The following is a 24,882-nucleotide window of genomic DNA, read 5'->3' on the forward strand; positions in this document are numbered from 1 at the left end:
CTGCTTAAAGTCTCATCTGTGCTTTTTTCCTAGATGGGCTTTTACCTCTGGGTATCATTAGTGAGTTGCTTTCTTGGGGCCTTATTTCATCCCAGTCCACCTTCTTTTACCATATTGGTCAGCCATTTTGGTTCATCATGTGAGTTTGTCACATGATTTGGCCATTTTGGCTCATGCTGTGGGCCAGCCACATGGATTTGGCCATGTTTTTTGGCCGTGTTTAGTTGGTTACACGAGTTGGTCACATGGTTTTGCCATGCTTGTTTGCTTTTTTCTTTTTTCAACTGGCCTCACGGTCATCAGAAAATCTCAACCTTATAGACAAGAGCTAAGCCTCTGATTTTAAGGATCATATGTGCCTCCTCCCTCTTCTCTTTTGAACTGGGTTAGATCCCCTCATTATTTCTTCTAACAGAAATTCAGATAACTTAGAAACATATGGCTGACAGCCTGAACAGAACAATAAAACAGCCAGTAAAGCTCAATAAAGTGGCTGTGAGTACACACAAATAGAGCCATCCTAATTCTTAAAATTGTTTTTTTGGTATTGGGGATCAAACTCAGGACCTTGCACTTGCAAGGCAGGTGCTGGAACCACTGAGCTAAATCCCTGGGCTCTAATTCCTAAAATTTTTAAAGCTTTCCTTTATTAGTATTGGTGTAAATGTAAGACATACTGTTTCACAAGTGCCTCTGCCCTGATCTTATGGGTGTTTCTAAAGGAGCCCCTAGGTAGGTTCCACACTTCCTTCAAAGGAGTCAGTGGGCCAATGCTGCAGATCCAAGTGATATTGTCATTGTGACTTACAAAGGAGTCGTAGTGAGCCACAAGTTATGGAGAGAGCTACTGAAAAATAAAGAGGAAAACAGCAATGTCACTGACTCACCAGAGATGTCTAATAATACAATTGAATCTCACGGAGAACACATCAGGGACTCAACAGTTTTGTGTCCATCTATAGAGGATGCCCTCTGAAGGACCCCAGTCTCAGTTTTCTCTCTCTTTCTCTCCACGGGCCCCATGCAGATAGCTAGGTGGAGATCCAGGGGCTCTGCTTTAATCCTTAATATTGGAATACTGTTTGGGTCCAGTTACTAGAGAAAGGCAAGAGATAGGTTCAGAATGGCAGTCTAAATTCTTCACTTAGACCTTTTCTTATTTTTCTTTTTTTGCAAAAGACAAGGAAAATGATGTGAAATCCCTTATATTCAGACTTAATGGGTCTTTATCTATGTAAAGGTCCAAGAACCACAGTACTTAAAGAGGCCTCCAAAGAAAGAAAATGATATTTTTAATAATCCTGTCCTCAGGTACCTACCTGTCTCTTATTGGCTTATAGATAAGTAGATTCTTATAATATCAGTTTAAATAGTTTTTGTTCACATGGCTTAACAGTAAGCTATTTTAAGTTGTTTGGTAAGATAAGGGTAAAGATGTCTAAAGTTGGTGACACATTTTTATCCAGGCTGTTAGAAAATCAAGATAATATTTATCTCAAAAGTTGGTTTTATAAATGTACTGTCCATTTTTTTCTGTATGCAATTACTTTAGAGCTTTTCTGTGGTTAAAGATAATATGGTATGGTTTGGTTCTCATGGGTAATCTAAAGTTACTAAAATTAATACTTATAGGGCTGGGGATTAAGCTCTGGTTCCACTGCCTGCCTTGCAAGCATAAGGTCCTGAGTTTGATGTCTAATACCAAAAGAAAAAAAAACTTATAAATACCTATAACAACATCTAAGTCATCAGTTGCTAGATATAAATTTAATTATTGGCTTCTTAAAGTTTCCCATTTTACCCAGGTATTATTACTCTGCTGTGTATCTTCCCAAAAGAATTAAAAGAATCATACCACAGTGATATATGTGCACCCATGTTCACAGTGACTCAGTTTGTAATAGCTAAAACTTGGAAATAGCCCAATTGCCCATCAACTGGAGACTAGATAAAGAAAATGTGTTTTTTTAAAAAAATAAAATGGAATACTACTCAGCCATAAAGAATGAGAAACTAGAGACATTTATAGCTAAATGGATGCATGTTGAAACCATACTCCTAAGTGAAATAAACAGGACATACATGTGAAAATACTGAATAGTTTCTCTGGTGTGAGAAACTGAAAGTGTAAATAAGTATCAAAATGTATAATAGATAATGTGAAATAGGAAGTAAAATTACAAAGGGGAAGGGAAAGTAGGAGGGGTTGGATAAAGGAAAGAGGGGAATGGAATAAATATGGGATAAGGAAAAAATGGAAACAAAGGTTTTGTAAATAGGGAGGATTGGAGGGGTTGAAGGGAGGGCAGGGGAATGGGGAAAAAAATAAGAATCAGTTATATCATGTAAAAGTACAAATTCCCAATGATGAATGTCATTATATTGTATACCTAAAAGGTACCAATAAAATTAATAATTAAAAAAAGTTTATGAAAGATAATATATTCTGGTATATTAAATGTGTTTTTATAAATTATTAATATATATAAAATTTGAGATTATTTTCTTAAGTTGATTGAGTTAAATTTCTAATATATAATTCTATGTTAGAATATTTAAAAAATATCCTATGATGAATGTGAACATTATCTATATCTAAAATGTGCCAATAAAATTAATTAATTAAAAATATTTAAAATATAAAATAGTATTTTAAATAATTATCCCTAAGTGAGAGCCCTTGGGCCTGAGAAATGATCACACAAAACGCTCCTTGGTGGCTGAAAAAGCACTTGCCTGCAACAATTTGCTTCAGTGTTCTCCACTGATGGGTAGCTTCTCCAGTTTTTCCCTAGAGTCTTATTGTGGCTAACTCAACAAATGTTATGAAAGAAATTATTTTTTATATAAAGAAATTTTTTAATGTATAAATATAATTAAGGCTATAATTAAACTGTTTTCTATGTCTAAAGCAATAAGGTTTTCTTAAGATATTAAAATGTTCTTCATTAAGTTTAAGAAAAACCAAACTAAAAAAACAAAGGTTTTATATTTTACTAAGATAATTTGTTGTGTTTTCCACTGTCTTTTGATTAAGAAACTGAGTTTTAAGAGGTAAAGATTATTTAAATGTTGACTTGTAAAATGTTTTCAATAATGGTTAAATGAATAACTATTACCTTAGGTTATAAGTTTATTTGTAGCCATTGACACTGTTTCCCAAACTTATAAGAGTTCTAAAGATAATTTTAAATTCTTGTCAGTGCAGTTACATTATATAAATCTGTTAAAAGAATCTAGATTTTATCTTAAGAGTAAAAATTAGGTTACTTTATAAAACATTTCTATATAGCTGTGATGCTAGTTATTGCTAACCTTTTGGTATAGTAAATACATTTATGGTCCCCAAGTGTGCAAATCCGTTAACATACAAAAATTAGAACACCTTATCATACTAGTGTCCTCAAACAATATTATTTGTAGTCATAAACTTTTTCAGGCTTATCCATATGTGATTGTTATGTAATTGTATTATGATAGGTAGATATGCCTAACACTTCAGTCTAGGGAATGCTACTCTAATAATTTATAATATATAGGTAAACTATAAAGTACATCCATAAACAAGCACATTCTTCTTAAAAGGCACTTTATTAAAAAATAGCAAATTTAGATAAGTTTATTTATGTCATTCAATATTTTGTAGTTGGATTAAAGTAAAATTTAAATGATATAATAACAACAACCTAATGATTCTAGTATAATATCATATTTGTTATGCTAAAATGCCATGTTTGGTCTTGATTTTGTACTTTTTTTACTGTTATCTGATAACATTCTACTGAAATATGACTTCTAAAAAACAACTTAATATTTGTTAAGATGATAGACTATCATCTACAATGCATATAAAATAAGACACTGATTCCTAATATTGATGCTGAGATGATTAATAAAAGGTAGCTGTTCTGTAGTCATACTTTATATTTAAAAGTGCTCAATATCAAAATAATATTATAATAGTTAAAGCATTCTGTTCCCACTTCAATATTGGTGTAACTGACCTTCTGGGCATTTAACCACTAAGGTTTGGAGATCAAAACTAAAAAAGGTAACTAGGCTAAAAGGACAGCCAGTATTTTAGCCATTACCCTTCAAGGTTAGCCAGGACCCAGTATATGATTGGATACCTCTAAAAGATTTTATAACTCGGGTGAGTTACCCAACTTCCCAAGCAGGGAGATTGTTGGACACCAGAGGACAGGAGTCAACCAGTGTACATTGTGCTAATCTAGGGTCATTAAAGAGGAGAATGTTCCCCATGGTTCCAAGAGAAGCCATATGATTGAGCAAGCCATATGATCCATTTTGGCAACTGGTGGTGGGAAAGACTAGAAGAGTTAAGAGGTTCTTTACATGGTTCCCAAAATAACCCTTGAGAATCTTTAACTGACCTTGACATATATAGAGAGAGCTAGATTAATTTTAACACAATGAGGCAGGAGATTAGGGCATGGCAGACTGGCTGAAAAAGTAGGCATGACCTGTTAATTGCAAAGTCCCAGGACGCATGTACAGAAGAGTTCTCAAAGCCCTGCTTGCAGAACCAACCAGATAATGCTGTCTTCAATTCTCATGAAAACTAGAACAGGTATTCAATAGGGCAACCTAGACCTGACATTACTCTGAGGAGTTAGAGATACAAAAGACAGTCATCACTGATCTCTGGGCCACTGGGCTCTTTTTCATAGTTGCCAGCTCTCATCCTGTAGAGTGTACTTCTTTTCCTACTTTTAATTGGCCCAAACTCACTCTGCAAAGGATGTTTCTTTTCCTATCATTAATAAATATAAAACCTTGCTACCTTTTATACCTTGACCAATTTGTTCAGGACAGAAAGAACCTAGAAAACACCTCCAGAAGAAGACTCCAGCACCCCCAAAATCTAATAACAGCAGGTCTTACTTTGACTTGGTCTTAAACATGCAATAGAAAAATATAACCAGGAAAAAAACCACACACACACACACACACACACACACACACACACACACACACACACAGAGAGAGAGAGAGAGAGAGAAAATAATAACATTACACAAATTGCTAGGGTAGATATAAAAAGGAGCTCCAAACACTATACCACCCAGCTTGCAGTCTCTAGCTGTACTTGTAACATAGTCATAAAAAGTTTTGATTCTCCGTCTCACTACATATTCCAAAAATGTGTCCTTCAGCCTCTCTTAATGTACTTTCAAGTACTTCTCTGGTAAAAATTTATCTTCTTGTAAATAATAGCAATGTAAATATTCTAACTACCAAACTTTGTTAACTCTGTGGCATAAACTAATTTTATATTTACATTAATTAATTTATATTTACATTATTTAGAGCCAGTCACTATAAAACATCTTCAGGTCTACAAAATAGAGGCAAGATATAAGTTCTAAGCCCCATAATAAAAAAAACTTAATGGCCAGAGGTCATACAACATAGATATCTTTATTTAGTGTATTCATTTGGCATTGTTGCAATTAAAATAGGACACTGAATTCTTTTTTTGTGTTTTTTTTTTTTGGTACTGGGGATCGAACTCGGGTCCTTGCACTTGCACAGCAGGCGACGAAACCACTGAGCTAAATCCCCGGCCCAGGACACTGAATTCTTAATAATCTATATGTTCTTAAATTCCACCAGTTATATTTGGCTAAACATCTCAAAATAGAGGTCAATATTAAAGATAAAAGGCTTGTGCCAAATGTTACTGACTTTACTATTATCAATATTAATATCTGGCTCCTGGTTATTTAATACAGTTATAAAATAAAACTTAAACATCAATAACTTGCTAATGTTCTTCTACTCTTTTCCAGACTACCAAAAGAGGATGGTTCACTAAACAACAAAACCCAATTTTGTCTCTATTAATTAAATCAGGATGAAACTTTTGATCCCTGGCTAGGTAGGATCAATACCTCTCCTCATCCTGAAGCCTTTATAAAAGGCAAATCTTCAGCCCTTCTGCAGCCCTTAAGATAAGGCATCAGAATCTGAGGGTGGGAGGTGAGGTAGGATAGAAAAAAGTGAAGATAAGTAAAGGGAGACAAGGAAAATTATAATTTAAAAAATAAAAATTACAGCTTCAGGACACATTTCCAGTTTATGTTTTTTTCTTTCTCTTCTCCTAAAACACAATAAGTGTGTAAAATTCCTTTTCACCTGCAAATAGGTTTGGTCATTCCTATTTTACTGGAAAATGGTCCTTTTTCACCTGTGAATAAACCACTTTTTCACTTGTAAAGTAGGCTTTCCCCTATGAATAGACCATTATCTTTCTGTGCAGGAGACATCCTTCCCCTAAACCAAGACCAAGTCTATAGAGTGACATATTCCAGAGATTTGCACCACCAAAAATATAAATATTTCTAGTTTAAACTGTAGCATGCCTCTCTCTTGAGGGCCTACATTCTATTTCTTTGAAAGAATACTTTAAATTTCTGCCTAATCCTTCCAGTGCCTCACTGATGTGTCCTAAAAACTCTCTCTGAAGTGGTAGTCAGCAAACCCATGAGCCTATTATATGGGTAGGGTGGGTTAGGTTGTTGCTTATTTAAGCTCCAGAAACATCCTTGGGCCCTTTTCAGGAATGTATCCTTTAGACTGATTGTGAGGGATCAGGGAAATATTTGCACTGAGCTATATACATACATTGCTTTCCCTTATCATCTTTAAGACTAAGAGCAGGCACTGACCATTTATGGTTTTGTGTTTATTTTGCTTTCTAGGGTAAACTTTGACAATGAAAACAAAACAAAAAAGCCATCTAGCTTGTGAAGGGCTTGAATTCAAGACTATGGCCAAGTTCTAGTTTTTAACAAAATAAAAATATTGAGAAAAACAATTACTTTAATAATTCTCATCGGACATCAGGGCTTTGAATACATTTTATAGAAATCATATAATTCTCTAAGGACAAGAGTCCGTGTTTCCAAAGATTTCACACATGAAGATTAGAAATGCCAGTTCCAAATCTTTAGAAGTAATTGTCTCTTTTCCTAAATAGGGAATAATTATCTACATTCCATTAAGAGCCTGCTGATTCATAATTTACAGGAGATGGTCCCTAGAAAGGATAACACTTTAATAAAATTGTATTGACTGATAATTTTTTTTTTTTTTTTTTAGTACCAGGGATTGAACTCTAGACCTTGTGCTTGTGAGGCACGTGCCGGAACTACTGAGCTAGATCCCTGGTCCTCCTGATAAATTTATTATCAGCATGTTTATGAGGTCACATGACTATGGTATTTGGTTTTAAATAATAATGGTTTCCTTAGGTCATTTTGTTTATTTAAATATAGACAATACTAACTTATTAAGAATAGTAAGGAAAAAACTGACAAAATTATGATTGAATACCTTTCTAGAGAAGTAAGTGAAAAAAAATAATGAGAAAAAGATCAATATTGTTCCCAAATTCTAGCAGTGTACTTGCTTTGGCAGAAACAGAACTGATCTTTATGCACTGAATTTTAGCTTAGATTCTATAAGTATCTGCATCAGACTCAAAAGCTGCTTTCATGGCTACTCCCATTAAATTCGAGGGGTATTGTCCAAGTGTGTAAAGCTGGTCAGTTATTGCCAATTCCTTCAAGAATCTGATGAGATTAGATTAATAATAATTATTAATAATTGGAACCATGAACACAAAAGCTCTTCTAGTCCCACAGCAGAATGTTACTTTTCTAAATATAGAGTGAGCGTATAGGACTATCATATTGTATATTAAAGTATGGATAGAGCCAGGAAGTCCCCACTTATGCTTTTGTCCACCAAGCGCTTCAGAGGTCACACAATCAGAAATCACCCAGGAAGTCTTAATTGCAAGTGTGTGGTTAATTATGAAGACTGACATGGAAAAAGGGCTAAAAAACTCACTGTTTTCATAGAAAATGCCTTTGAGTGAACATAATTATCATGTGCACTTTTCCTCTTTACAACAGGAATGTTTTAGATCATATGTAATATAGTTAACCACTGCATAGCTAACTGGCATCGTTTGATTCCATCATGTATATGTTCTCTTTTATTGCTCCTGCAAAATCAACAACCCATCCCAAACGAGTTTTCTCAGTGGGTTGTCATCTTGCTCCGGTTGCCAAATTCATGAAATTGCTTTAACTGATTTTCCAGAACCCTATTGATCTGCTCAGATTCGTGGGCTGGAGAATACAGAGCGTCTATCTGTTCTGCCATCTTTTCTCCAGTATGTCTTTGTTCCATTTTCCCAGAGGTTTGCTTTTCCCCAAAATGTTCGCTATAAAAATGACCTTCAATAAATCCATTTCAGCACTTCTCCATCAGTTCACAAAAATAACTCTTCATAAGTCCAAAAATCAGACTTGAATCATCACTAAAGCTCTGAGCACTTTAAAGGATGGCCACCTTCCCTTTGTTCTCCAATTTATATGCCATTGTGGTCTAAAAAGTATTTCCACCTTTCACTTTATTTCATTCCCTTAAAAGTAAAAATATACTCTGACAAAATAAGTCAAAATAATTTTGACTCTAACTTCTACTTTCTACTTTCTTCATGCTATCATTTGTCTCCTGAATGAATATATTACTATCATCTGTTTGACTAAGATCTTGTCAAATTCAATATGTAAAATGCCACCTAAAACCCCACAATAATCTAAAAATGTTGACAGTTTTTACTTTTTAAGGTTTAATTCAGGATAAGATTTTCCTATTTCTAATATTTATTTAAGCCAAAATAAAAGTGAAGCTTCTATGGCATTGTTTTAAACTATGGCTACAACTACAATATAAAGAACGGTTTTTAAAGAAAGGTTCATTAAATTTATTTTTAAAAATTAAAAAAATTCTTATAAAAGAGTAGAGTACAATAGAAGGAAATCAAGTTCAGTAAAGGCCAGCACCCTGAGAAGATGGGAGGGGCTATATCCACCCCCCCACCCCAAAAGGCCATTTCAGGGATCTCAGTATGGGGAAAGGTTTATATTGGGAAGAAGAGGAGGTGCAAAGAGCAATGTGCAGGAATATCATGTCTTAATCATCCATCAGATGTGTCTTTTCCTCTCTCTTTCCCTCTGTCCTTCCCTCTTTCTTTCATTTCTTTCTCCTCTTTCTTTCTTTCTCTCTCTCTCTCTCTCTTTCTTTCTTTCTTTCTTTCTTACTTTCTTTTTGGTAGAACATCACAATTGACCCTGACCTTCTGGGGCTAGTTCCTATAATTCTTTATAAAAACATACAGAATTGCCTTTTTGCAAGTTAAACACCATAGCAATGTACACACTTTGTATTAGTTGATATGGAAGACTAAAGAATAAGGAATACTGTTATATATTCCTATGTTACCTGAAGTTCACCAGATGTTCTAGGTTCTATAAATCTAAATAAAAAGTATTAGCAGAGAATATTTTAGTAATTTAGGTGCAACTTTTCTTTAAATTAGAATACCAGACAAAGGGAGTGGAAGAAACTCTGCCAACAAATTTCAAAGGCATGGCCAGTATTTCAGATTTACAGTGAACATGAAACAAACAAAGCAACTTGCTCACAATAGTTTCATGAGGAGAAAGGGGATTTTTTTTTTTTTGGTCACCAAAACCAAAAAGTGAAATTCACTCTGCTGTTGTTTCAAAATTTCAACATTAGTTTTCTGCACACTCATCCCTTCCTCACAACTCTGTAGGAACTACATCTGTTGAGCAGCAAAGATTTCACTACACCTCAACTGCAGAATACTTACAAAGCAGAGAAATGTTGGATTTTTAAAACAGAAGCATATATTAAAAATTAAAAAAGAAAAGATGCAGCACTTCTTCATTCCTTTCCTAGTCTTAGAAAAACTTACCATAATGTTACTTTAGCAAATACTGTTCTGTAACAAATACCATGCATTCTGTATCTGGTCCTTTTTTACCATAATTGTAATGATTCAATCATTGAGCTCTCCTAACGGCTCATCACTTTTGTTCAAAGCTCCTGATTCATGAGAGATTTGTTCAATCTGCTGGCCACTTTTAGTAATAAGAGATCCAGCCAAATCTTAGGAATAGTTATGGAGTAATAATAGGTCTCCTGAGATCATCATGTAAGCCATGACTTCTTGTCCTGCATAGGAGCATTCATACCTCAGCCACCTGTTAGTTCATAAGCCCATCTGCCATTCTTGTATATAAATTCCAAATTTCATCTGCACTGACATGAATCATGACATCATAATGGTCTCCCTCATCTGTGATACCCCTATTGTTCTCCTCTAGGTGGTGATAGAGGAGAAGAGGAAAACTCTGAGCTCTGCTATCACCCTGGCCACTTCTGGAGAAGAAAGAGGTAGCCAACTATCAGAGTTCCTATGTCACCCTCCTGCATTGTTGGTGGGAATGTAAACTAGTACAACCATTATGAAGATTAGTATGGAGATTTCTCAAAGAACTAAAAATTAGAAATTCCATATGATCCATGTATCCTCCTTCTAAGTATCTTCCCCCAAAGAACTTAAGACATCATGCTACAGCAATTCAGGCATACCAATGTTTACAGCAGCACAAGTCATAATAGCTAAATCCTGGAAACCACCTGTATATCCATCAATAAATGACTGGATAAAGAAACTGTGGTATCTATCTATAATGGAATACTACTCAGCTATAAAGAAGGACAAATTTGAGGTATATAGAGGAAAATGGATGCATCTAGAAAATATACTGTTGAGTGAAATAAATCAGACACACAAACTTACATGCACTATGGTGTCTTTCATCTGAGTAAGGCAAAGTATAAACTAAGAGAAAAATAAAGATGGATAGATAGAGACAAGGGGATGGCTCTCTTGTAGATGGGAAGGGGTCCTGAGGACTTAGAGTGAGGGGTGATGGGGAAGGGATGGGAAATAGCTACAGTGAAGATGTACCAGGTACAAGGTCTTAATAACTTCAACGAATGTGGATATTTTATGCTATCAACAAGAATGAAAAGGAGAAAAGAAGAACTAGAAGGGGAGAGGAAGGGGAGGGCAGGGGATTAAAAAAAGAAATAAGCTGTATTATGTATATGTACCAACTCCCCAAGAGAACTGTAAAATGCATGTATCACAAATGTGTACTAATAAAATTTAAAAAGGAAATAAAAAGAAAGCCACTTCTTCCCTGAATGGGAACTCCTACTGAGGCAGATTAGGGGTGGCTATCTGGTCGGGCAAGTGAGCATGACCTGTCAATCAAGGAGATCCACGCCTATAAAGGAAGTGACTTTCACTATAAATCAATACTGCCGATTATCAGTCATGTCATCCAGTGATTAAGACTGCTGAACTCAAGTTTCAGCCAGAGGCCTGCCATACCATCCATAAGTGTGTGCACATCCTGGGGAGCAGCTGTGCAGACCAGAGCATGGAGGCTGCAGGCAGATCACAGCCTGGGCTCTACCCTGATTCCAGAGGGTCGGGCACACCCACCCAACCCAAAGGGCCACCCAGAAAAGAACTGCACAGGCACACAAGCTTCAACCAGAAGCCCACCATACCATCGGCCACAGCCAAGGGCCCACTTGGAAAAAAGCTACACAGGCACACAAGCAACAGCCAGAGGCTCACCCCAATACCACTGATAAGTGAGTGGAGACCCTAGCCAGAAACCTGCACAGACAACAGGAACTGGAGTGCACAGCCCCCAGCCAAAGACCCTCCCAGACAAGAGCTACATAGGGGGCCCAACAAAAAGGACACTTAGATACTATCCCAAGTGTGCACAGGCCCCAGCCAGAAGCCCACCCAGACAACAGGTCAGCTCAGGAATCAGGAAGGTGACCATTCTGAACGCAGGAATTGGTGTACTGGTGAGCAGCAGAGTAAAGGATGCTTGGTGGCTTGCTGATAATTGAAGACCACTGGGTGAGCAAAAAGTCACCTCAAAAAAAATAACAACACAGCAGGCTGCATCTGTTGAAATGAGAAGACACATAAATAAGTCTCAAAAAAAGTCTCAGACTTCCAGATCACTTAAGGCAACCCGAAAGGGCAACGAGATGGAACAATCTGATACTCAACCACCTGGACTCCCTGAACTCGCAACAAAAAAGGATCTGGAAAAAAAATCAGAAATAATTTCTCAGATAACAGCAGAGATTGTGCCCATAGTGCAAGACATGATGAATAAGTCTAGAGAGGGCAGAGATAAAAAAAAAGAAGAGCTAAGGAACATGATGGAATCCCAACAAAGGAAACAAATGAAAACCATAAAACAGATGCAAACAGATTTCCAGGAGATTAAAAACTCCATTGAAAGTTTACACAGCAGAATGAGCCAATGTGAGGACAGAATTTCAGATATAGAAGATTGGATTGCAATTAATAACCAAGAAAAAAAATTTCTTTAAAACAGTAAGGGACCACAATAAATCAATCCAGCAGCTGCTAGATGATGCAAAGAAGAATGGCATAAGACTGATCAGAGTCAATGAAGAAACAGGAGAAAGTGCAGGCAACATAAAAATCTGTTCCTAGAAGTAATGGCAGGAAACTTTCCAAATAGGGAAAAAGAACTTGACATACAGTTAAGTGAGACATATAGAACTCCAACTAGCCTTGATCAAAAAAAAAATCTACACATAGGGCTATAATAGTTAAGATTCCAGAAACCCAAAAGAAGAATAATATTCTACAATCAGTTAGAGAAAAGAAACAAATCACATACAAAGGAAAGCTGATCAGAATCACAGCAGACTTCTCAACAGAAACCTACAAGGCAAGAAGAGCTTGGACTGATGTATTCCAAGCCCTAAAGGAAAACAGCCTCCAAACCAGATTGATGTACCCTGCAAAACTATCTTTCAAAATGGATGGGGAAATCAGATACCTTCATGACAGAGCACCTTAGAAACTTCATAAATACCAAACCAGCACTCCAAAAAGTTTTAGACAATATCCTAGGAAAAGACAACAAGGATTACAACCCAGGAAACCCAGCAGAATGAATCCACTGGGGGCAACAAGAAATTAAATGCAAAGGGAGAGAATCCAAAAAAGGAAAAAGTCATGACAAGGACAAGTCAACAAATATCACTTATAACCATCAATGTTAATGGTTTCAATTCACTAATCAAAAGAAATAGACTAACAGAATGGGTCAAGAAGCAAGATCCAATTATATGCTGCATACACTAAACACACTTAATTAAAAAGAAACTCATAGACTGAAAGTTAAAGGGTGGAAAACAATACTCCATGTGACAGGAGCTCAAAAAACCCAGGAGTAGCTATGCTCTTTGCAAATCATGTGGATTTGAAACCAACTCAGATTAAGAGAGACAAAGAAGGATGCTACATCCTTGTAAAGGGAAAATCCAAGAGGAAGAGATGACAATCATAAACATATATGCACCAAACACTATATAAATCTAATGGACGTGAAACATCAAATAAGCACTAATACAATAGTACTGGGGGACCTCAGTACCCCATTGTCACAAATAGATAGATCAACTAGACAAAAAATAAACAATGAAATACTAGAACTTAATCAAACTCTTGAACAAATGAACTTAACGGATCTTTACAGAGTGTTCCATCCCACAAAATCAGAATACTCATTCTTTTCAGATGCACACAGGTTGTTCTCCAAAATAGACCACATACTCGCTCATAGAACATGTTTAAGTAAGTGCAAAGGGATTGAAGTTATTCCCTGTATGTTATCAGACCATAGTGCAATGAAATTGGAGATCAATAGCAATAGAAACCGCAAGAATTTCATAAACTCATGGAAACTGAACAGCATACTTCTGAATAACCAATGGGTCACAGAGGAAATTAAAGAAGAAATCAGACAGTTCCTACAATTAAATGACAATAACAATAAAATATATCGGAATCTATGGGACACAATGAAAGCAGTCTTACAAGGGAAATTCATAGCAATGCATACTCATAAAGGGAAAACAGAGCAATCTCAATTACACAACCTGATGCTGAACCTCAAGCTTCTAAAAAAAAGAGAGAGGGACAAACCCAAGGCTCATATAAGGGAGGAAATTATAAAGATCAGTGTAGAAATCAATGCAATGGAGACTAAGAGAATGATACAAAAGATCAATGAAGCCAAGAGTTTGTTCTTTGAAAGAATAAACAAAATTGAGAAACCCTTAGCCACCCTTATCAAAAATAGAAAAAAGGGGCCAGGGATTTAACTCAGTGGTTCTGGTGCCTGCCTTGCAAACACAAGGTCCCGAGTTTGATCCCTGGTACCAAAAAAAGAAAAGAAAAGAAAAGGCCCAAATCTGTGCAATTAGGAGTGAAAGGGTGAAATTACAACATACCCAGCAGAAATCCAGAGGATCATCAATACCTACTTTGAGAAACTATATGCCAATAAGATTGAAAATACAGAAGAAATGGACAGATTCCTAGATATGTGTGAATTACCAAGTTGAATGAAGATGATCTAAAAATTCTAAATGACCCAGTATCAATCAATGAAATTGAAAATGTAATTAAAAACTTATCAACTAAGAAAAGCTCACGTCCTGATGGCTTCACTGCTGAATTCTACAAGACATTTAGAGAGGAACTACTGCCATTACTGTTTAAACTCGTCAATGAAATTGAAAGGGAAGCAGTACTCCCAAATTCATTCCTAGAAGCAAGTATCACCTTGATCCCCAAAGCAGAGAAAGACCCAATCAAAAAGGAGAACTATAGGCCAATCTCACTAATGAACATAGATGCAAAAATCCTTAATAAAATGCTGGCAAATAGAATGCAGAAGATCATCAAGATCATACAACCTGACCGAGTGGGATTCATCCCAGGGATGTACGGATGGGTCAACATATGCAAATCAATCAATGTAATACACTATATCAATTTAGCCAAGGACAAAAAACATATGATCATCTCAATTGATGCAGAAAAAGCATTTGACAAAATCCAACATGCATTTATGACAAAAACCCTATAAAAAATTGGAATAGATGATCTCTACCTCAATCTGATAAAAGCCATCTATGAAAAACCAACAGCCAATATCACAGTAAATGGTCAAAAACTGAAATCCTTCACACTAAAATCAGGAACAAGACAAGGATGTCCACTACCACTCCTGTTCAATATAGTTTTGGAAACCTTAGCCACAGCAATTAGACAAGAGAAAGAAATAGAAGGAATATAGATAGGAAATAAAGAAATCAAATTGTCATTATTTGCAGATGACATGATACTGTATATAGAAGACCCCAAGAACTCCACCAAAAGTCTTCTAGACTTAATAACCAAATTCAGTAAAGTAGCTGGATACAAAGTCAACGTACAAAAATTAGTAGCTTTCCTCTACATGAACAACAGGTTCACTGAGACCGAAATAGGGCAAATAATTCCTTTCACAATAGCATCCAAAAAAGTGAAATACCTAGGAATCAACCTAACGAAAGAAATCAAAGACCTCTACTCTGAAAACTATAGCATTCTGAAAAAAAATGATTGAAGATGATATCGGAAAATAGAGACATCCCTTTCTCCTGAGTAGCAAGAATCAACATAGTGAAAATGGCCATACTTCCAAAACTGCTATATAGATTCAATGCAATCCTAATTGAAATCCCAGCAGCATACTTCACAGACCTTGAGAAAACAATCCAAAAGTTCATTTGGAACAAGAAGAGACCTAGAATAGCAAAAGCAATTCTAGGCAATAGGACAAGGTTTAGCTATCACAATCCACAACTTGAAACTATATTACAAAGTTACTGTGTTAAAAACAGCATCGTACTGGCAAAGAAACAGACCTGAGGACCAGTGTAACAGATTATAAGGTACAGAAGCAACTCCAGACACATTCAGCCACCTCATCTTCGACAAAGGAACCAAACACCCCCACTGGAGGAAAAAAAGCCTCTTTAATAAATGGTGCTGGAAAAACTGGGTTTCAACTTGCCAAAGATTAAAACTAGACCTATATCTCTCATCATGCACTAAACTAAAATCAAAATGGATTAAAGATCTAAATATTAAAATGGAAAGACTAAACCAGCTGTAAGAGAAGTTAGGCAGAACTCATAAAGATAGCGGTGTAGGAAAAGATGTTATGAACAAAAAAATCCTCAGTTGCCCGTGAACTAGCACAATCAACAATTGGGATCTCTTCTTATTAAAAAGCTTCTGCACAGCAAGAGAAACCACCAGCAGTATGAAGAGTCAACCCACAATGTGGGAAAATATTTTTACCTATTTTTCCTCAGACAAAGTTCTACTATCTAGAATGTATAAGGAACTTAGAAAAATCAGACCTCCCACACTTAAAGACCCAACCCAAAAATGGGCATCTGAAATGAACAGACATTTCTCAGGCAAAGAAGTAGAAATAATAAATAAACATATGAAAAAATGTTCAACATCACCAGTATTTTGAGAGATGTAAATGAATACAACACTGAGATTCCACCTCACTCCAGAAGGAATGGCTGCTCTCATAATATTAACCAATAACAAATGCTGGCAGGGCTGTGGGGAAAGAGGAACTGTATTCCACTGCTGGTGGGACTGGTGGGACTGGTGGGACTGGTGCAATCAGTGTGGAAATCAGTATGGAGATATCTCAAAGAACTAGGATTAGAAGTCCCATTTGACCCAGCTATTCCCCTGCTGGGTATCTTCCCCAAAGAATTAAAAGAATCATACCATGGAGATACATGTGCACCCATGTACATAGCAGCACAATTTGTGATAGCTAAAAGTTGGAAGCAACCCAATTGCCCATCAACTGGAGAATGGACAAAGAAAATGTGGGGTTTAATAAATAAAATTGGTACTACTCAACCATAAACGAGAAACTAGAGACATTTATAGCTAAGTGGATGCACATTGAGGCGATGCTCTTAAGTGAAATAGATAGCACACACATGTATAAATACCGAATAGTTTCTCTAATGTGAGAAACTGGAAGTGTAAATAAGGACTGAAAGGCATAATAGATAATGTAAAATAGGAAGGAAAGATGCAAAGGGGATGGGGAAGTGGGAGGGGTAGGGAAAAAGAAAGAAGGGAATGTTATTAATATGAGAAAATGAAAAAATGGAAACAAAGTCTTTGTAGATAAGGAAGGATGGAGGGGTTGAAGGGAGGACAGGGGAATGGGCAAAAATAAGAACCAAGAGAAATTATGTAAAGGTACAAATTTCCAATGATTAATGTCATTATATTGTATACCTTTAATGTAGCAATAAAATTAATTTAAAAAACCCTGCTGAACTCTTTCTGCATTCATCCATTGATAAGCATGTATGCTGGTTCCATATCTTGCCTATTGTGAATTGTGCTATAATAAACTTAGGTATACAGGTAGCCGTATAGTATGCTGATTTTATTTATTTATTTATTTATTTATTTAGTACCGGGGATTGAACTCGGGACCTTGCTGTTGCGAGGCAGGCAGTGGTACCACTGAGCTAAATCCCTGCCCTCATATGCTGATTTTAAATCCTTTGTGTACATAAAAGGAGTGATATAGCTGGGTCATATGATAATTCCATTTTTAGCTTTTTGAGGAACCATTGTATTGATTTCCATAGTATCTATACTAATTTGTATTCTTACCAACAGTGTAGAAGGATTTCCTTTTCCTCTGCATCCTTCCCAGCATTTATTGTCTTTTGTATTCTTTTTTTTTTGTACTAGGGATCAAACTCAGGACCTTGTTCTTGGGAGGCAGGCATGGTGCCACTGTACTAAATCCCTGGCCCTGGTTTTCATATTTTTCATGATAACTATTGTGATTGAGGTGAGTTGGAATCTTAATGTGGTTTTGATTTGCATTTCCTTAATGGCTAAAGAACAACGTTGACTTTAAAATAACATTATTGACATAGTGCTCAAGTATCAGCCTACAGATATCTTTTTTTACGTATGTTTTTATACAGTTTACTGATTTAGGATTTACTCAATCTCAGGTAGATCATTAGGGAAGCAGGAATAGAGTAAAACAGGGTAAAATTCACTTTTTTCTTCTGCCAGGATATTTCACTGACCCATGACTATTTATTGGAAAGGTCTTCAGCAAAGTATTTAATTTACTTTTTAGGCCAAATATTTGAGTTCACTTTTTAGGCTGGACATTTCTGTGTTGTGGGGAAAAATTATTATAATTTTTTAGATATATGAAGATCTCAATATTTGCCAAAATGCTACGAGTATTCAGAGACATTTTGAGGATTGGGATCTGAGAAACCACTGCTGTAGAGGTAGAGTTGATATTGAAATCAACTGGATTACCTTGGGAAAGAAATGAATTAGAGACAGATGAGTGGAAGATAGTAGAGAAGACAATGTGAACCAGATCTTTATCCTTGGATTTGTTATGCAATTATTTAACTAAAGAGTTAAGGTCTAGAAGCTAATAGAATTGTTCACAAGAGACTTTGTGAGAATATAATTAAAGAATAGTTACTTTGTGATTTGGATGGCAATGTATTATACAGAGCTATTTTAGAGCTTGTTTTCCTGGCTCCTGCATAGGCCTCAACATTTCTCTGGTTCTGCCAGGACTGGAAGTCATGAAACTTTTAAGGGACTCAGAGGGCAATGCAAGTAAAGTGTGAACTTTAATGGGAAAGCATGAGTCTGGTTGGTGGCATGTAGTGGTGACCAGGTGATCTGTTGAGATAAGGGGTACCACCATGGGAACATGCTGGGGTAAATGCTGTATCCTGGCTGTTATGTGAATGGGGCTGTGAAAGTAATCTTTTATATTATTTTAGAGTCATGAGAATTTAGTAAGTGCTATGAAAGAGATTTGTCAACTCTAAAGTCTAAACAAATACCAAATCATATTATGATAATTTTGATTTTCTAGTTGGCAAGACTTTGTACAGTGACTCGCATATTGCCACGCACTAGTTGATAGCTAATATTTTATAAGAATGTTAGTGTTAATAATATCTGCTTGTATCTCTGTTAGGTAAAGAGGCTGTGCTTATTTTCATGCTTGTTCTGTTAAGTAAAGGAGGCATGCGCTTCTCTGAATAAACACTATTCCACAAATACACAACAGTTAGAATTCCAGCTGGAATTCTCTGCCCTTTTGGCTCTTTGTTACCCCCACTTGGCCAACTTCCATGCTCCAGTGTCACCCTCCCTGCTACAGCTCTGAGAGCCTCCAACTATTGCTCAGTCACTTCAAATTCATGCTGGATGTTCACTGATGCTTAGAAATCTTTTGTTTCATCTCTTCTTGTTTTTTTTTTTTTTTTTCTTGGGACTGGGGATTGAACTTGGGACCTTGCGCTTGCAAGGCAGGAGGCAGAACCACTGAGCTAAGTCCCCAGCCCCCATCTCTTCTTGACTTTTATTTTATTTTACTTATGGAGGTGGCAGCTTCAATTGTGCAAATTCTGCTTTAGCTTTAAACTCTGAATTTTAATAATTGTTTCTTGTATTTACTGAGAAGTATCAATTTTTCTGATTTATTCTCACTTTATTTTTCTTATTGGTATAATGTCCCCTCTAGCTTTTTAAATTCCTCGTTGCTCAGCAATATTCTTTATTCAATCTTGAATTCTCAATTCTCTGTAGCATTTTGCACTGTTTATAGCTCTGGAGGACCTGGATATATTTAGGTAAAAAGGAAATGCTCCATTTTCTCCTCCATTTCTACTCCTTCTTGCATATTTCTCTTTCCTTGCTTCCATTACACTTTTTCTGCTAGTCATTGTTCTTATATCTTTATAGCTGAGTTTTCCTTTCCTGTCTTGAATTAAGTGTTTGAAGAAATGTACTTTAAAAACTCCTTGATACAGTATTTTTGTCTTAGTTAAATTACTGAGATTTGCATATTTTCCTTGTTATTTTTAATATTATCTTAGTCTCTTTATTTTTCTATCTATTCTCTATTTTTTGTAACAGTTCCATTTCTTCTGACAACTTATCTGACTCCTGTGTATTTTTGTGTTGTTTTTTTTGATGTACTGGGGATTGAAACCAGGGCACTCTACTACTGAGCTATATCCCTAGCCCTTTTTATTTTTAAATTTTGAGACAGAGTTTTGTTAAGTTGTACAAGTAATCTTAAACCTATGATCCTCCTGTCTCAGCTTCTCTCAGTGATGGAGTTACAGGTGTGCACCACCACACCTGGCTTCCACTTATATATTACCTTGATTAATCATATAGACATAGAATAAATATATGTAGTTAAATTGTTCAGTTGCTACAAATTATGGTTAATTCAAGAGTAAAATATCTTTATTTTAGCCAGGTGTGGTGGTACATATTTATAAATCCAGCACTTGGGAAAATGAGGCAAGATTGCAGTTTGAATACAGATAGTTTAAGGTCAAGCCTAGATTACATAGTGAGTGTCTCAAAAAGAAGTATTTATTAAAAGTCTTTATTGTGAGTTTTGGAAAGCTTCTCAAAACAAGAGGATGTAAAGCTAGGATCTGGTCGAGACCTGACATATTTATATCTCCAAAAAAGTAATTTAAAATATAAAACAAGCATAATTTCTTCATATACTTAAATACATGTTTATGTCCCACTCAGTAGTCACATTCTCTTCTCTAGTGTTCTCCTTGAGGAAAGTTAGCAAATGTCTTATCACTCCAATCACAAACAGCTGTAAACTTGCTTGTAATCAGCTTCCCTTTAGTGCCACTATAATTCTAGCTTGATATTCTGCAACCGATACACTGAATTTTGTAGTTATATCTTCCAAATAACTTTATAGACCGTATCAGAGGAAAGGAAAAAAACAAAAGGAAATTATCCATGTATAGACAGAGCCAGAAATACACACATACATAAGTGACTTATTGTTGAAGGAAGCATAATGATGCATGTTCCAACTTTTATTTGTGTAATTAATTATGAAGTTACATATACTTTTGGGTTTCTTTCTCTACTACTCTTCTGATGTTCTCTGTGATTCTCCTAGGAAGGTTCTATGAGATCTCCGTAGGTAAGAGAAGCTCCAGGGCTTTCCTCTTTGTTCTATGTTAATAGCTTGTAGAAGAAGCATAATGGTGTAACAAGAGCATGGACTCAAACTGGGATCTGCAGGTGTGAATCCTGGATCCTGTCACTTATCAGATTTGTGGCCTTGGGAAAGTTACTCAATATGGGGGTAGTAATAGTACAAGTTAGTTCTAAAGATTGAATAAGTGAATGCATGTGAGTGTATATGGTGAGTGGATATAGAATTTATAAGAACCCCTTATACATAGCAAGTGTCAACTATAATTATTATTATTAGCAGCAGTATCAGTGTGTATTTCCACAGGTCTGAGAATTGCCCAAGGAGTCATGATTCTCAATAGTGTTTCAGAATTAGGAGGTGTCTTAGCGAACTGCCCATCTATTTTGTTTCTAAGGACTTCATACTACTAAAAATCTCTCTGGTCAGAACATTCTGCTTACCTTACTAGATATACTTCCTATTACAGTAAGCAACCTTGCCTTGTTTCTTCTTATTATTATTCTTTGGTTTCTGCTACTGTAAAATTAAAATCATTTTTTGTACTTTCATCTTTCTGTTCTTGGTAAATGTCTTTAATATTTCACAATGGGCATTATATCTAATATTTTCTTAATGCCAAATTATTTCTAAAATTTTCTTCTTGTTTCCTGCAGGAAATTCAGAAGTCTATTGTTCTGAATCTTCATGCTTCATGATGAACTTTTTTCTTTGTTTTTGCACTTTATTCTGCATGTTACAAAAGGAATTGTTTTTCCAGATACACTGTTTATCAAATATACTTGGCCTTTCTAATCACATGGATGAGAGTAGAATCCCTTTCCAACTCTTTAGTTTGCAGTGGTTTTTAGCCCAACTTCTAAGACTCAGCAGATTTTTAATCTGTTGTGTTTCTTTCTGCTGGCCTATTTTGGCTGACAGTTGCCTGAATTGAACACTCAATAGGAAAATGATAATCTTCAGTATCTGCTTTTGTAAGCATCTTTCTTTACATGCTAAATTTTCACAGGAAACATACCTCCTACAATGCCAAGTGCTATTCTTAGTCATTTCTCCATTCTTGTCAGCCTGTTTTCTGGAAGCTTTATGTCCTCCTGGATTAATAAAGAGAAGTATTGATTGGAGTTTGTGGACATGATTCTGAACAACTTAAAAAGCTGAAGTTATGGTTGGTAAATTTCCTGATTAGTACAGATCCTGAGTTTTGGCCTACTAGCAGAAGGCCAGGCATAGCTTATCAACTGCCATAACACAGCATTTTAAAATCTGATTTTATGAAGTTTATGGTGGGTGGTGGACAATTCTCCAAGATTCCAGTATTTTTTTTTCGGTACTGGGAATTGAACTCAGGACCTTGCACTTTCCAGGCAGGTGCAGAACCCCTGAGCTAAATCCCTGCCCCTTCCAACATTTTAATTTGACTATGAAACCTAATTTGTGTAGATGATATGAATCTCCCTCTTTTGGGTGTTCTAGTGGAATTTGGGGAATCCTGCCCCAGGCAAAAAGGCCCCTGTGCTGAAGTTCCAGACAAAATCTCCCACAGTGCATTTTGGAAACTCAATCTGGAAAAATTACATTAAAAAAGTGTTCACAAAGCTAGCCTAGAGAAACAAAGAAAATTCATTATGTTTCCTCAAAATAGGGCTTCAAAGCTTTTCATATGTCAATATTGGCTGGGGATAGAGTATGGCTGTGTTGCCCAAGTTCATTTGAAAACAAATTCTTTCCTTATTTTCCACAAGTCATTTTCTGAGACTAGCATTCTGTGGAATGTATATGGAAGAAAGATAGGTTAGAGGCTGTTTTTTTGTTTCTGAGAGCTGCTGACATCTTACTAGAGCTGTCTGCCATTGATTGTCCTGAAGAGCACAGGAGATGGGACCCGAGGAAATGAATTATCAGCCAGGATTTTTTCTTTTGGGGGCCTAGAAAGTTCACCAATAAGTAGTGTAAATATCTGAATAGCTCATGTTCAGCAAAAAAGGAATATATTTTCCCACCTGCAAATACATTTACTGCTCAGGTGTTTGTAAAGGAAGTCCACACTCACATACTTCACTTCCTATCATTTTGTTTGCTTCTAAGCTGAACTCTGTTCAATATTCCCTGCTGATTCATCTCAGCAGCTGGGCCAGAATGAATTTTTGGCTTTGGAGGGAAAAGGAATAAAATATAGAAATATTAACATCACTGAGTTTTGTTTCCTGATCCCTGATGTGTTTTCAGAGCTCAAGCAGCTTGTACTTGAGTATGACTAACTTGGCTAGGTCTTTTTATTTTAGGAGACTGAATTGCATCTCATCTTCACTGCCTTTGGAGGCTGTAATACTGAGTATTAAGGAGGACTTACTGTTTTTAGTGTCTCTCTATTTAAACTAAATTGTAAACTATTAGCCATACTAACCAAGGGCTGCAAACTTTAGGGAGCATGCAGTTAATAATAATGTAAAACAGGCTTTTTCTTCTATGACCAAACATAAAACCTACCTGTCTTGACAAGTGGCCCTTTAAAACTTTGTGAGGTATGATAAAAAGGTATCAATCATCTCCCACAAAGCCCATCACTAAAGACTAAATAAGGGCCACTAATGGACAATGTTTGATCTGAACATACAACAGTGAAATGCAAAGGACAGGAGAGTGGAAGAATTGGGTAGTAGTGTACTATAAGGTATAAGGAGAAAGAAGGAGGTGGTTTAAGGTGGTAAATAGTTGCTTCTCCAGGAGGTGAGAGCTTCCAGTGTAGAATGCCCAGAGCATCTGTAGACCAGCCTCATTTTAGCTGAAGATTGGCGAATAAGAGACACTATTTTTAAGAACTTTACCAAGAGTATAGTAACTGTGAAACTAACAAATACTTGGCAGAGGGCATAACCTAACATATTCCAAATGTGAGTTATGATTGAAGTTCATATCTGAGATCAAGCAACTATCCCTAATGTGCTGAAGATAGTCAAATGATTTTCACAGTCTTGTGAACAGCAATACTTGTGAACAGCAAGTATTCCACGTGGTGTTTATCCAGCAGCTGCAATTAATTTGAAAGCTTCTTGATCAAAAGGATTGTATTAGTTAAAATTCTTGATTGCAAGAAAAAATTCAGAGCAGCTTTAATTAGACAAGAAATCTTATTTGGAAAATACTGGGGTAGATCACAGAGTTGAAGGAAAGAGGGCTAAGAGGAAAGTTCTAGTAGCTATAATTGGATATTTGATTACTACAAGGACTTTCTCTTTCCATATCTTTATCTTCTCTGCCTTTCTCCACATTTCCCCTTATTGTGCCTTTTCTACAGGAGAGATGTTATTCTGGAAATGGGCTCATTGAGGCTTATGTCAAACTTTGGCACTAATTCTACACTTGATCTTAGCCAAAAGGCCAAGAAATGATGGCACTGATTCTAGAGGAATCTTTGAAAGATGCAGGTGGTTTTTGGATGACTGGGTGTTGAGGTGGTGGGACTTTAATCTTTGTCTGAAAGCCTGGTTTATGCTTAGATGGCATTCATTACTGTCTGGATACTGACATTGAGTAAGATGGGAGAGACATGGAGGGATTTGGTACCTACTCTCCTCATGATACCTCTGGTGACAGTAATTAATTTCTGACATGGGATCAATATATAAAAGGAGTCAAGACATTTCTCGATGAATGCAATGGGACAAAGAAGGTAATAGGTGTAAGTAGGCCTGCCATGCTGGAAACATTAAACAAAATTTTTAGAAAAAGTCTTTTCAGCTGCCTTCTCCTTGCTGAGACAAAAGACTCAATACTCATAATTTAAAGAAGGAAAGGTTTATTTTAGCTCACAGTCTGTGGAGGTTTTAATCAATAGTCAGCTGGCTCCAAAGCAAGGTAGCAGGGAAGCAGGGCATGGCAGAGGAGAAGCAGTTCATGGCAGGGCAGGCAGAAAGTAGGGAAAAATTAAGGAAGATATTAAGGAAGAAAGTAA

At 36.1% G+C, this 24,882-nt stretch overlaps 1 long non-coding RNA gene across 1 annotated transcript in view; it reads left to right on the forward strand.

Annotated features, from left to right (window-relative positions):
• The window catches only part of LOC147828815 (uncharacterized), a 393,678-nt gene that overhangs the window by 342,842 nt on the left and 25,954 nt on the right, over positions 1-24,882 (forward strand). The window contains exons 7-8 of the long non-coding RNA XR_015450068.1: positions 10,233-10,302; positions 17,636-17,738. This is a non-coding gene — a long non-coding RNA (uncharacterized LOC147828815). The remainder of the gene's footprint in view (positions 1-10,232; positions 10,303-17,635; positions 17,739-24,882) is intronic.

This window comes from Heterocephalus glaber, unplaced genomic scaffold (assembly GCF_053883595.1).
Source record: "Heterocephalus glaber isolate CG9 unplaced genomic scaffold, H.glaber_assembly_v1.0 deba00000901, whole genome shotgun sequence".
Classification (NCBI taxonomy): Eukaryota; Metazoa; Chordata; class Mammalia; order Rodentia; family Bathyergidae; genus Heterocephalus; species Heterocephalus glaber.